Here is a 10,809-nt window from a genome sequence, read left to right as displayed (position 1 = left end):
GTTAGTTTCAGGTGTACAGCACAGCGATTCGGTTATATATATATTTAATATATATATTACATATATTTTATATACATATATATACTCTTCTTCAGAGTCCCTTCCCTTATAGGTTATTACAAAATATAGTTTCCTGTGCTATACAGTAGGTCCTTGTTGGTTGTCTATTTTATATACAGTAGTGTCTATACGTTAACCCTAACCTCTTAATTTATCCCTCCCCCTCCCCCCCTGCTTCCAATTTCTTGATCATAAACCCAGCAGCGACCCTCCTTGGCCCCTACCTCTGCCAATTTCTGGAGAAAGACTGTTTCCACATTGTAGGCCAGGGGCTTGCGAGCTGAGCTGAGCCCCAGACAGTGGGAATGGAAGGTCCTCAGCAGCACGGGATGGCAGTGTCGGGGAGATGTTTCAGTTGGAACATCCAGGCTGAGAAGGAGCGAGCGGCGGGTCCAGGTGTGAAGAATGTCTTGGCAGGTGTTGCGGAAGCTTCAGGGCCCTCAGGGGGAGGCTGGCACAGGGGCTGGGGGCCGGCATGTGCCACATGACAAAAATCACAGGGGCCCCGTCTCGGATTCTCAGTGGGTGAATCTGGGCTCAACTTCCTGCTCACCCTGAGGCTGCCCCAGCATCAATCCCCCATGATCCCTTGCAACCTGAGACACACACTGATAAAAAGAAACCAGCCCCCAGTGTGGGGAGGGCAGCCTCTCATGGGGTATTCCCATAGAGACACCAGGGAGGCCTCTGTATGAGTATCCTCTAGTTGCTGTAACAAGTTACAGCAAATTTAGTGGCTTCAAACAACACACATTTGTTGTCTTACAGGTCTGTGGGCAAAATGTGCGACATGGGTCTCCCTGGGCTACAGTCAAGGTTTTGAGAAGCTGTGTCGCTTCTGGAGGATCTAGGTGAGAATCTGCTTCCTCGTCTTTTCTTCCAACTCTGTTTGACTCTAACAGGTCCCGGGAATTAGGATATAGATTTCTTTGGGAGTCATTCTTCTGCAGGCCTCCATCTCCTTTTAATGAATCTCACCCACATGAAAAATTGGAACCACTTACCTGAGACACTGAAAGAGTTGTTTGTTTGTTTTTTTACAAGCCCTTCTTTTTTTAAAAAAAATAAATAAACTTTTTTTTAAAAATAAACTTTTTAAAGATATAATTTATGTACTGCTAAGGACATCCATTTACAGTGTCCCATTGGCTGAGTTTTGGCAAACGTATTCACCCCAGAAACATTGTCTCTGTCAGGATGAAGAACATTCCCATCACCCCCAAAGATTCCTGGGGCCCCTCCATATCAATCCTTCCCTCCACTGCAGTCTCAGGCAGCCACTGATCTGTTCTGTTTTTAATCATCACTATGGATTAGTTTGCATTTCCCAGAATTTTACAAAAATGGGCTCATACTGTAGTATTGCTTTGTATCCAGCATCTTTCCCTTCACATAATGATTTTGATACTCATTCTTGTTTTTGGTTGTATCAGTAGTTCGTTCCTTTTTGCCAAGTACCATTCCATTTTGGGGATATGTCACATTTCGTTTATCCAGTCATCTAGTAATGGATATTTGAGTTGTTTCTAGTTTTGTCTATTGTGAATAAAGCTGCTACGAAATTTCATGTACAAGTCTTTTTGTCACATATGTTTTCAATTCTCTTGGGTATGTTTCTAGGAGTAGACTTGCTGGGTCATTTGGTGACTCTATGATTAACATTGAAATGTTTGAGGGTTCCAGTTTCTCCAAATTCTCATCAATACTTGTTACTGTGTGTCTTTTTTTGCTACGGCCATCCTAGGTGTGAAGTAAGATCTCGCTGTGGTTTGGATTTGCATTTCTCTAATGACTAAACGGGGGAGGGGTGAATGCCGATGGGCACAGGGTTTCTTTTTGGGATGATGAAAATGTTCTCTAATTAGATAGTGATGATACTTATACAATGTTGTGAATTTACTAAAAATCACTGAATTGTACACTTTAAGATGATGAATTTTATAGTATGTAAATTATGTCTCAATAAAGACATTATTTTTTTTTAAATTTTTTTTTTTGCAGTACGCGGGCCTCTCACTGCTGTGGCCTCTCCCGTTGCGGAGCACAGGCTCCGGACGCGCAGGCTCAGCGGCCATGGCTCACGGACCCAGCCGCTCCGCGGCATGTGGGATCCCCCCGGACCGGGGCACGAACCCGCGTCCCCTGCATCGGCAGGCAGACTCTCAACCACTGCGCCACCAGGGAAGCCCAAGACATTATTAAAAATAGAAGACTAGTATATAGAGTATAGACAGAGTATCTATCATAGACATTCATAAACTTTCAGTGATCTATAGGGTTTTTCCAATTATTAGACACAGCCCAATTCTAGGAACCAATAATGTCCTTAAAATGAGGCAGAGAAGCCCCTAGTTCCTTCATTCCCTACCCCAACTTGGACATATTCTGGTTCTCTGCACCAGACTATGAAGAAAGGATCTCAGTTTGACAGCGTTTGGGCTACTGCAGTGATCCTCAATCTTGTGTCTACGTTAGAATAACCTGGGGAACTTTTAACTTTTTCAGCTTTATATTGAACTATGTCATCTGTATTAGTTTGCTACTGCTGTCATAACAAAATATCACTGACTGGGTCGCTTAAACAACAGAAATTTATTGTCTCACATTTCTGGAAGCTGGAAATCCAAGATCAAGGTGTCAGCAGGTTTGCTTTCTCCTGAGGTCTCTCTCCTTGGCTTGCAGACGACCACCTCCTTGCTGTGTCCCCACGTGGTCTTTCCTCTGTGCACATGCGTCCCTGGTGTCTTTCTCTCTTCTTAAAAGGACACCAGTCCTATTGGCTTAGGACTCTATTCTTATGACTTCATTTAACCTTAATTACCTCCTTAAAGGGGCTATCTCCAAATACAGTCACATCGAGGGTTAGGGCTCAACGTATGAATTTTAGGGGCACACAGTTCAGTCCACAACATCAATCATACAGGAAGCACAGAAATCCTGTGTACAGCTTGGTACGTTTTCACAAGCCACACCAATGGCATCCAGCTTAAGAAGTAGAACATTACAAGCACCCAGAGCCTCACCCCTCCAGGCCCCCTTCTAGGTACTTCCCATCCCTCATAAGAGTAACTGATACCAAGCCAAACTCGCGTCTGCTCACCCGACGCACAGGAAAGCCAGTCTACTGATTGTGCATTGTGGTGAAGGAAAGTACAGCGTTTAGTGCAAGGTGCCCAACATGCGGCCAAGCAAGGAGAACAGGCAGCTCGTGCTCAAAAGACCCGGACTCCCCAGTGGCTTTTGGGGAAGGGATTTTAAAGGCAAGGTGAGGGAGAAGGTCGCGGGGCGTCTGATCAGTTTGTGGACATTCTTCTGATTGGTTGGTGGTAAGGCAACCGGGTGGTATTTTGGGAGGCGGCATCATCACCCTTCTGGTTCCAACTGGTCTGGGGTCTACGTGTTGTGGTCAGCAAGAAGTTAACTTCTTCCACCTGGTGGGGGTCTTAGAATCCGCAAAACAGCTCAAAGGACATGGCTCATGATATTATCTACAGCCCTTGAGGAGGAACGGAAGGTCCTTGACTTTGTTTTACGGCTAAACTATTATTTTTTTATCTTGCTTGACAGTTTTCTTTTGTTTCCGCATTTTCTCACTTCTCTGATTAAATCTGCTCTTTGGAACTCAGAGAAGACTTAGGAGGCTAAAGCTTTTATATAAACAAGAGGCCGGAGGGGGACACTGGGGTCTGTCCCCAGGAAGACCCCACAGGGTCCTGCTTAGTTTTATAACCACTATTGTGATTCTAACCTTATAGATTATTGTTGTCTGACTTTGAACTTTTTATATATGTATGCATTTGTGTCTATCTTCTTTCATTCAATGTTGTGTTGTAAGTCCATCCATGTTGCATAGCAAAAATCTGCTCATTTCATTGCTGTGTCAATGTCCACATGTGTCAATGTCCACGTTTGCTGTAATTTTTTATCCATTCTACGGTAGATGGACGTTTGGTTCGTTTCCTGTTTTGGGTCCTGCGGTAACTGCAGGAGAGCAAATAGGGACTACGCTAAATAAAGATCAACCTCTGAGAATCTAACAGGTGAAGGAATCAGATTTTTATTGAGCACCTACTATTGCCAAGCTTCTTCATATAGATTATTGCACTTGTTTATCTCTCCTTCCTCTGGGTCCCCAAGCTGCTTTGTTTGGAACTCTTGCGTTTATCTGTCTCCTTGTATTCCACCCCCTCTCCCCCAAGCTCAGTTAGCTCATCAGGGGACTTCCCTGGTGGCCCAGTGGCTAAGACTCTGTGCTCCCAATGCAGGGGGCCCGGGGTTCAGTCCCTGGTCAGGGAACTAGATCCCACATGCATGCCGCAACTAAGAGTTTGCATGCCACAACAAAGGAGCCCATGTCCCGCAACTAAGGAGCCCGCCTGCTGCAACTAAGACCCAGTGCAATCAAATAAGAAAAATAAATAAATAAATAAATAGGCTCATCAGAATCTTTGGGGGTGGGAGCCGTCATCAGCATTTTTAAAAGTTTTCCAGGGGATTCCAATATCCTGCCAAGGTTGAGAATCAGTGAGTTAGCCTCAAAATTTTAGGGCTATGTGTTAATAAGGCAGGGCAGTTCCAGCAGGCCTGTGGGCGTCACTTCGGTGGTCTTGGTGAGCCCTGCATCAGGTAGTGGGTTATAAACACCAGCCTGGGATCAGAAGGAAGATTGGGGGCCGTGGGGAGCAGGTGGTGCCTCCTGGAAATGCCCTCAGGATCCCTTCTCCTGGTAACAGACTATGAGCAACATCTTTGAAGCACCACACCCTTGGGCACTTGCTGGAAATGCAGATTCCTGGGTCCCTCCCAAGATCTCAGGTTCAGACTTTTAATGAGTCCCGTGCACACAAAAGTTTGAAAACCACTGATTTAAAAAGTTGACAAGTTCAGGATCTGGAAGCCAGAGCATGCATAAGATCCCTGCTGATGTTCTGTGTTATCATGGGGAGAGGCAGTGCCTCAGTTTCCTCATCTGTAAAATGGGTCTTATGATCTCTAAGGTTGTTTCCTGCAAAAGGCTCTGGTCAAATTTGAACTGAGTCTGAATTAGTTAAAAGTTGAAAGCTTTTAAGTTGCCATCAAGTGCTATGCTGATACCTTTAAAAACTTAGCTGGTGTGTTTCTACTGATGAGTTAGGGACCAAGTGAAAGATTAGGGATGTTTATTAGGGGAAGAATGCATAAGAAAAATAACTAAAGCAACCGTCCCATTAAGCAGTGTTATTGTAATGGCCAAGGATTCCCCCAAGTTCTGTAAATAAATTTTTTAAAATAAACTTTTTATTTTGGAACAATTTTATTTCTCTTAAATTAAAAAAATATTTTAAGTGAAGTACTTTAAAAGATTAATTAATTTAGTCTATGCCACATCTTAGGTGCGGCATGTGGGATCTTTATTGCGGCATGTGGGATCTTTTAGTTGTGGCATATGCACTTCTTAGTTGTGGCATGCTTGTGGGATCTAGTTCCCCGACCAGGGATCGAACCCTGCATTGGGAACGGAGAGTCTTACCCGCTGGACCGCCAGGGAAGTCCCTGGAACAATTTTAGATGTACAGAAAAGATGGTACAGAGAGTTTCTGTATACCCCACATCTAGCTTCCCCTATTGCTAGCACCTTGCATAATTATGGTACAATCTTCACAACGAATGAACTGATATCACTACTAGAAAAACTCTATAATAAGGTTTTGTTTTTAAATAGGTTAATATTTTGGAAATCCATACCAATTCCATGTATTCTCGTGACTTTGTGGGGAAAAAATACAGCTGACAAGCAACTTCGGGCTGGTTACTGCTTACTCAGCATGGAAGCAGAAAATGGGACCTGCTGATTTGGTCTCTTTCTACACTGCTCGGTTGTGCCTGCGGTCACTTGGGGCCATTTCCACCAGCCCTTCTATAAGGTCATCAGCTAATGCAGTTGGTGAATTGGCAGTGTGGAGTGAAGGGGCCAAATACAAGTGAAATATTCAATCCAACTCCCCCACCCTTTTTGCTATTTATAAGGTCAAAATAGAGATCCACGTCCCTCAGGCTCCACCACAGTGAATTTGGGAGCTGCAAGTTCATGACAAGCTGTCAGTGTCCCTGAAAACAGAAAACCAAATCTCTAGAAAAAAGCCCAACTCAGCAAACCTCTCAGCAGCTGCAGGGAGGCCTCAAGGTCATAAGATGCCTTGACCAGTGATAGATGGCCGCCCCATACTAGGCCTGGCAATAAAATCAACTTCAGAAAACCGCCAACTTTTCCTTAAACCAATTAGTCTTCCTGCATTATGTCTACAGCAAGTTGAAAGGGGAAATCATGCATCTCCTCGCCGGAAGGCAGCACGAGCAGTTCTTGGGGAATGTGCTGGCGATCTGGTGGGCAGGTGAGAGCTATGCTATGTGGACTTGTGCTAATACGTATAATTTAGATGGATTAACTTGGAAAGGTCCACTAGCATTAAAAGGAAGAGTTCAGGTTGTTTAAAGAAATTCTATAACGTGCACCAAGTGGCCCCAGCAGCGGTGCCCTGACACACAGGCTGCCCGATGCTAGCTAAGGCGCCACAGGCAGTGAGGAAGCCCCTACGTATGTATTGTTACTAATTTCCACACGCGATTCAAGCTAAGTAGCAAATCATTCAGCTAAGTAGAGGAAAACACCAAACACAGCAGATGCTGCTATGCTCATGAATCTTGGACTCAGATCTTGGTTCTCCAAAAATTGAACAACTTTTAGTTAAAAAAAAAAAAAATCACCACCAGAAAACTCTTTCCACCTTCAGAATTGAGGGGAACAGTGAAAGGACCCCAGCAAAATTTTACCTGCACGTTTAGCCCTGGGTAGTTAGGCTACTTAATGCACTGAGTGGGGTAGGTAAACCCCCTGGGACTCACACCCAAAATTGCTTTCTGTGGGACTTCACTGGCAGTCCAGTGGTTAAGACTCCTGCACTTCCACTGCAGGGGGCACGGGTTCAATACCTGGTCAGGGAACTAAGATCCCACGTGCCCCACCATGTGGCCAAAAACAAACAAACAAGACCCCCAAACAAAAACCAAACCAAAACAAAATTGCTTTGTTTAACCCCAAAAACATATAGTAGAAGTGTCACCATTTCTGCCCCAGGGGACTGTTTCTTTGACATTGCATATGATTTTCTGGGCAGCAAGGGCAGAGCCGAAACCCAGCATCCCAGTCGGTTTGATTTTTCCCCTTCAAATCCCAGGGCTTGGGCCCAGTGGGAGACTGTCCACTCTAAGCATGGTTACTTGTCCTTACTTGGTTTAGAAGGGGAAGGACAAATCTCCCCAGAGTCAGCTGCAGCTTCATCCCTGGTCCTGTCCAGGTCCAAAGCCAGCAGCTCTGCCCATCGCCGCTGCCCACGGTCTGCTCGTGCCCCTGAGGTAGGAGGTTCCATCCCTGGGGTAGTGGATGGAACAGCCAGAGCTCGTGTCCCCACCTCTGAGGTGTGGCCTCCGGGCTGGGTGGTGGACCTGTTGTCCCTGTGAGGTCCCTCCCTACGGCCCCCAGATCCAGCCTGGCCCCTTTGCCTTTGTTGGGGTGAGGGCAGGTTGGCGGGGTCACACCAGGCCAGATATTCGCAAATGCCCATCTGCATCCTCCCCATGAAGACTCTGCCTGGACTTCCCTGGTGTCACAGTGGTTAAGAATCCGCCTGCCAATGCAGGGGACACAGGTTCGAGCCCGGGTCCGGGAAGATCCCATATGCCAGGGAGCAACTAAGCCCGTGCGCCACAACTACTGAGCCTGCGCTCTAGAGCATGCGAGCCACAACTACTGAGCCCTCGCACCACAACTACTTAAGCCCGTGCGCTTAGAGCCCGTGCTCCACAGCAAGAGAAGCCACCGCAATGAGAAGCCCCTGCACCGCAACGAAGAGTAGCCCCCACTCGCTGCAACTAGAGAAAGCCCGCGCGCAGCAACGAAGACCCAAAGCAGCCAAAATTAAATAAATACATAAATTTATTTTTAAAAAATGGAAAAAAAAAAAAAGATTCTGCCTACCCCGACCCCCAGCCCAGCCTTAAACCACACAGGAGACCTCACCTCTGAGTGTGGGTGGCAGACACTTTCCTCCAGACGATCCAAGAAGACAAAACTCCTAAATCAGACCCATTCCCCAGTGACTCCCAGTACGAGGTTAGAGGTGGGCTTCTCTCCCGCACCTCCCGCAGCCTGGCTCTCACAGGGACCCTCTAGCATCCTGGTTCAGCTCAGAGAGGAGGGTCAGAGCTTGTGGCTCTCAAGCCTGAAGCGTCACCACACCTGCAGGACCCCTTCTCGACAGTGGCTTCTGCCACCTTCTGCCTTCACCTCCCCCCATCGTGAGCAGCCCTCCCCACCTACTCCAGGGTCATGGCTTCCTAGGTGGGAAGGGGCTTTGGATGTCTCCTGGCCTCTGTTGTCCTACCTGCCCTCCAGGTCCGTGAAAGACCCTCCAAAGGGGCTCTGAAGCCTAGCATCTGACACTCTCCCCCTGGCTTCAGGGAGCCCTAAGTGTGTGTCCTTCCCGACACCTCTCCTTGGAGTCGAGACCCGGACATACCTGCATGCTGGCAGCCTAATGGACATTTCATTCATTATTCATTCAGGCATCAACAGCTAATGAGCCTCAACTCCAAGCCAAGTTCTCTGCTTTCATGGAAATTATGTTCTGCAGGGAGAGGCAGCCGAGGAAGTAATCTCAGTGGGCAACCATCACTTGTCACTCATGGAAGAAACCGTACGATATTGAGAGAAGAGGGGAAACCATTCAGAGCGGGCCTCTCAAGGCGGCCTTTTAGTGGGACCTGAAGCTGTGCAGTCAGAGGAGGAGAGCTCCAGGCAGGGGCACAGCTGCCTCCAAAGGACCCCATGCAAATGCCCAGCCTATGCTCTGCCCCTGCTACCACGCTAGTTTCCCTAGGTCGGGAGGGACCCCTTCAGCCAGCCAATTGTGCTCACTAAAAACCCAGGGGTCAACCTGGACACTCCTCTGCCCCTATCTCCAATCACCAAGTCCTGTGGGTTGCCCCTGGAACCTGACAGTGTCGCTCTGCCTCCATCCCATCCCAGCTGCCATTTTCTCTCTCCTGAACCATGTAGCAGCACCCCTCCCCACTCCCAATGGTGCCCTGGTTTCGTTCCTGTGCTCTTCCTACCCATACTCATTGTTCTGATAAATCATCTTTTAGAAATGCACGTTTGCTGGGACTTCCCTGGCGGTCCAGTGGTTAAGACTCCGTGCTCCCACTGCAGGGGGCACGGGTTCGATCCCTGGCCGGGGAACTAGGATCCTGCATACCGCGTGGCACGGCCAAAACATTTAAAAAAAGCACATTTGCTCCTGTCCCTCCTTTGCTTATACTCGACACTGGCTTTCCCGTTGGTTTTAGGATGAAATCTGAAATCCCTCACGTGCCCCTCATGGTACCCTTGTGGGTGGCTTCACTCTCCTCCTGGGCTCACCTGGAGCTACTTGCACACTCCCTCCCTGGGTTCCTGCCGCACTAACCTTTCGATTCCTTGAAAGCCACCCCAGGGCCTTTGCATAAGCACTTACTCCCACTTACAGTGATACGTCTCATCTTGCCTTAAAGTTACATCTCCAACCTCAAGGGGCCGTGACCCATGACCTCACAGCTCTTTCAGGTGTGTAATTATGTACTGGGTACTTACCTAAGCCCACCCTCCTGCTCCAGGTAGGCTCTGGGGGGCAGGGGCATCTCTGTTCTGCCCACCATTGTAGCCCCAGTGCCTAGCACAGCCTGGCACATGCTAGGGGCACCACAATAATTATCGTGGAAATCTGGCTGGCAGTGGATGAAGATGCTGCGGAAATCCTGGATCTCTCGCCTCCTTCACTGTGATCCAGCTCGCTCTCACCTGCCAGACGCTTCGGGGACGGAGGGCAGCTTTCCCCACTTCTACCCCTTGCGGCAAAACGTCCTCAGAGCTGCTACCACAGAAAGCATTTTGCAGCAGTGGAGCCACTCCGGACCCCTCAAACATCCTCTAATGGGGGGCTTCTGACTCTGATCGCCCCTTAGACCCTTCTAAGGAGGTCATCATCTAGGTCCTTCAGCTCTTGTTGCACAGAGGGGTCCAGGCATCACACGGTTGGTAAGGTAGCTAGTATGCTAGCAGCGATTTACAAAACTTTTTCTTTTTAATCTGCAGAACTTTTTTCTGACATACAACCCAAGTGGAGCCCAGCACTTGAAAATTGAGCTTCTCTGCTAGACATGGTGCTGGGCACCCTGCTTGCTGCCCTTCATCCTCCACCAAGTCCCTCCCTGGAGCCTGAGGTGCGGCGGGAACCATCTCTTTACAAATGTGACCAGAACTTCGATCTGATCTTTCCACCCCACCACATAAGCTGTCTGGTAACCAGGTGCAGGTTTCCAAAGCAAAAGTCAGCTCCAGATTTTTGAAAAAACAAACAAAAAACAACTCATCATTTTCTGTAGCTTTCTAGAATGCAACCAGGCAACGCATATAAAAAGCTTCAGAATCCTGAAAACCTTTGAATTATCCTAAGAAAAGTCTTCAGTACAGAAGACATAGGTTCCTACAAGATGCTTACTGCTCTGTCCCAATTATAAAAGCAGGGAGAAATGATAAGCCTTCTAGATGCTCAGCTGTAAGGGAAGGTAAAATTACCTGCTTGTGCTCACGGGGAAGGCAGCCTTTAAGAGGGACGAGAAGTCACACTTGATATGGAAATAGGCCCATGATGGTGTAAAGTGAGAAGTAAAGTG

General features: G+C 47.5%; 1 long non-coding RNA gene across 1 annotated transcript; it reads left to right on the top strand.

Moving 5' to 3' along the window:
* Positions 1-367: 367 nt before the first annotated feature.
* LOC132437206 (uncharacterized) lies at positions 368-10,345 on the top strand. Its single transcript, XR_009521981.1, has 3 exons — positions 368-456; positions 829-911; positions 10,229-10,345. It is a non-coding gene; the product is annotated as an uncharacterized lncRNA (long non-coding RNA).
* Positions 10,346-10,809: the final 464 nt, after the last annotated feature.

The sequence above is a fragment of the Delphinus delphis genome, chromosome 1 (genome assembly GCF_949987515.2).
Source record: "Delphinus delphis chromosome 1, mDelDel1.2, whole genome shotgun sequence".
Taxonomy (NCBI): Eukaryota; Metazoa; Chordata; class Mammalia; order Artiodactyla; family Delphinidae; genus Delphinus; species Delphinus delphis.
Note: the sequence above shows the minus strand (reverse complement) of the source record. Positions and strands in the feature narration are given on the sequence as shown.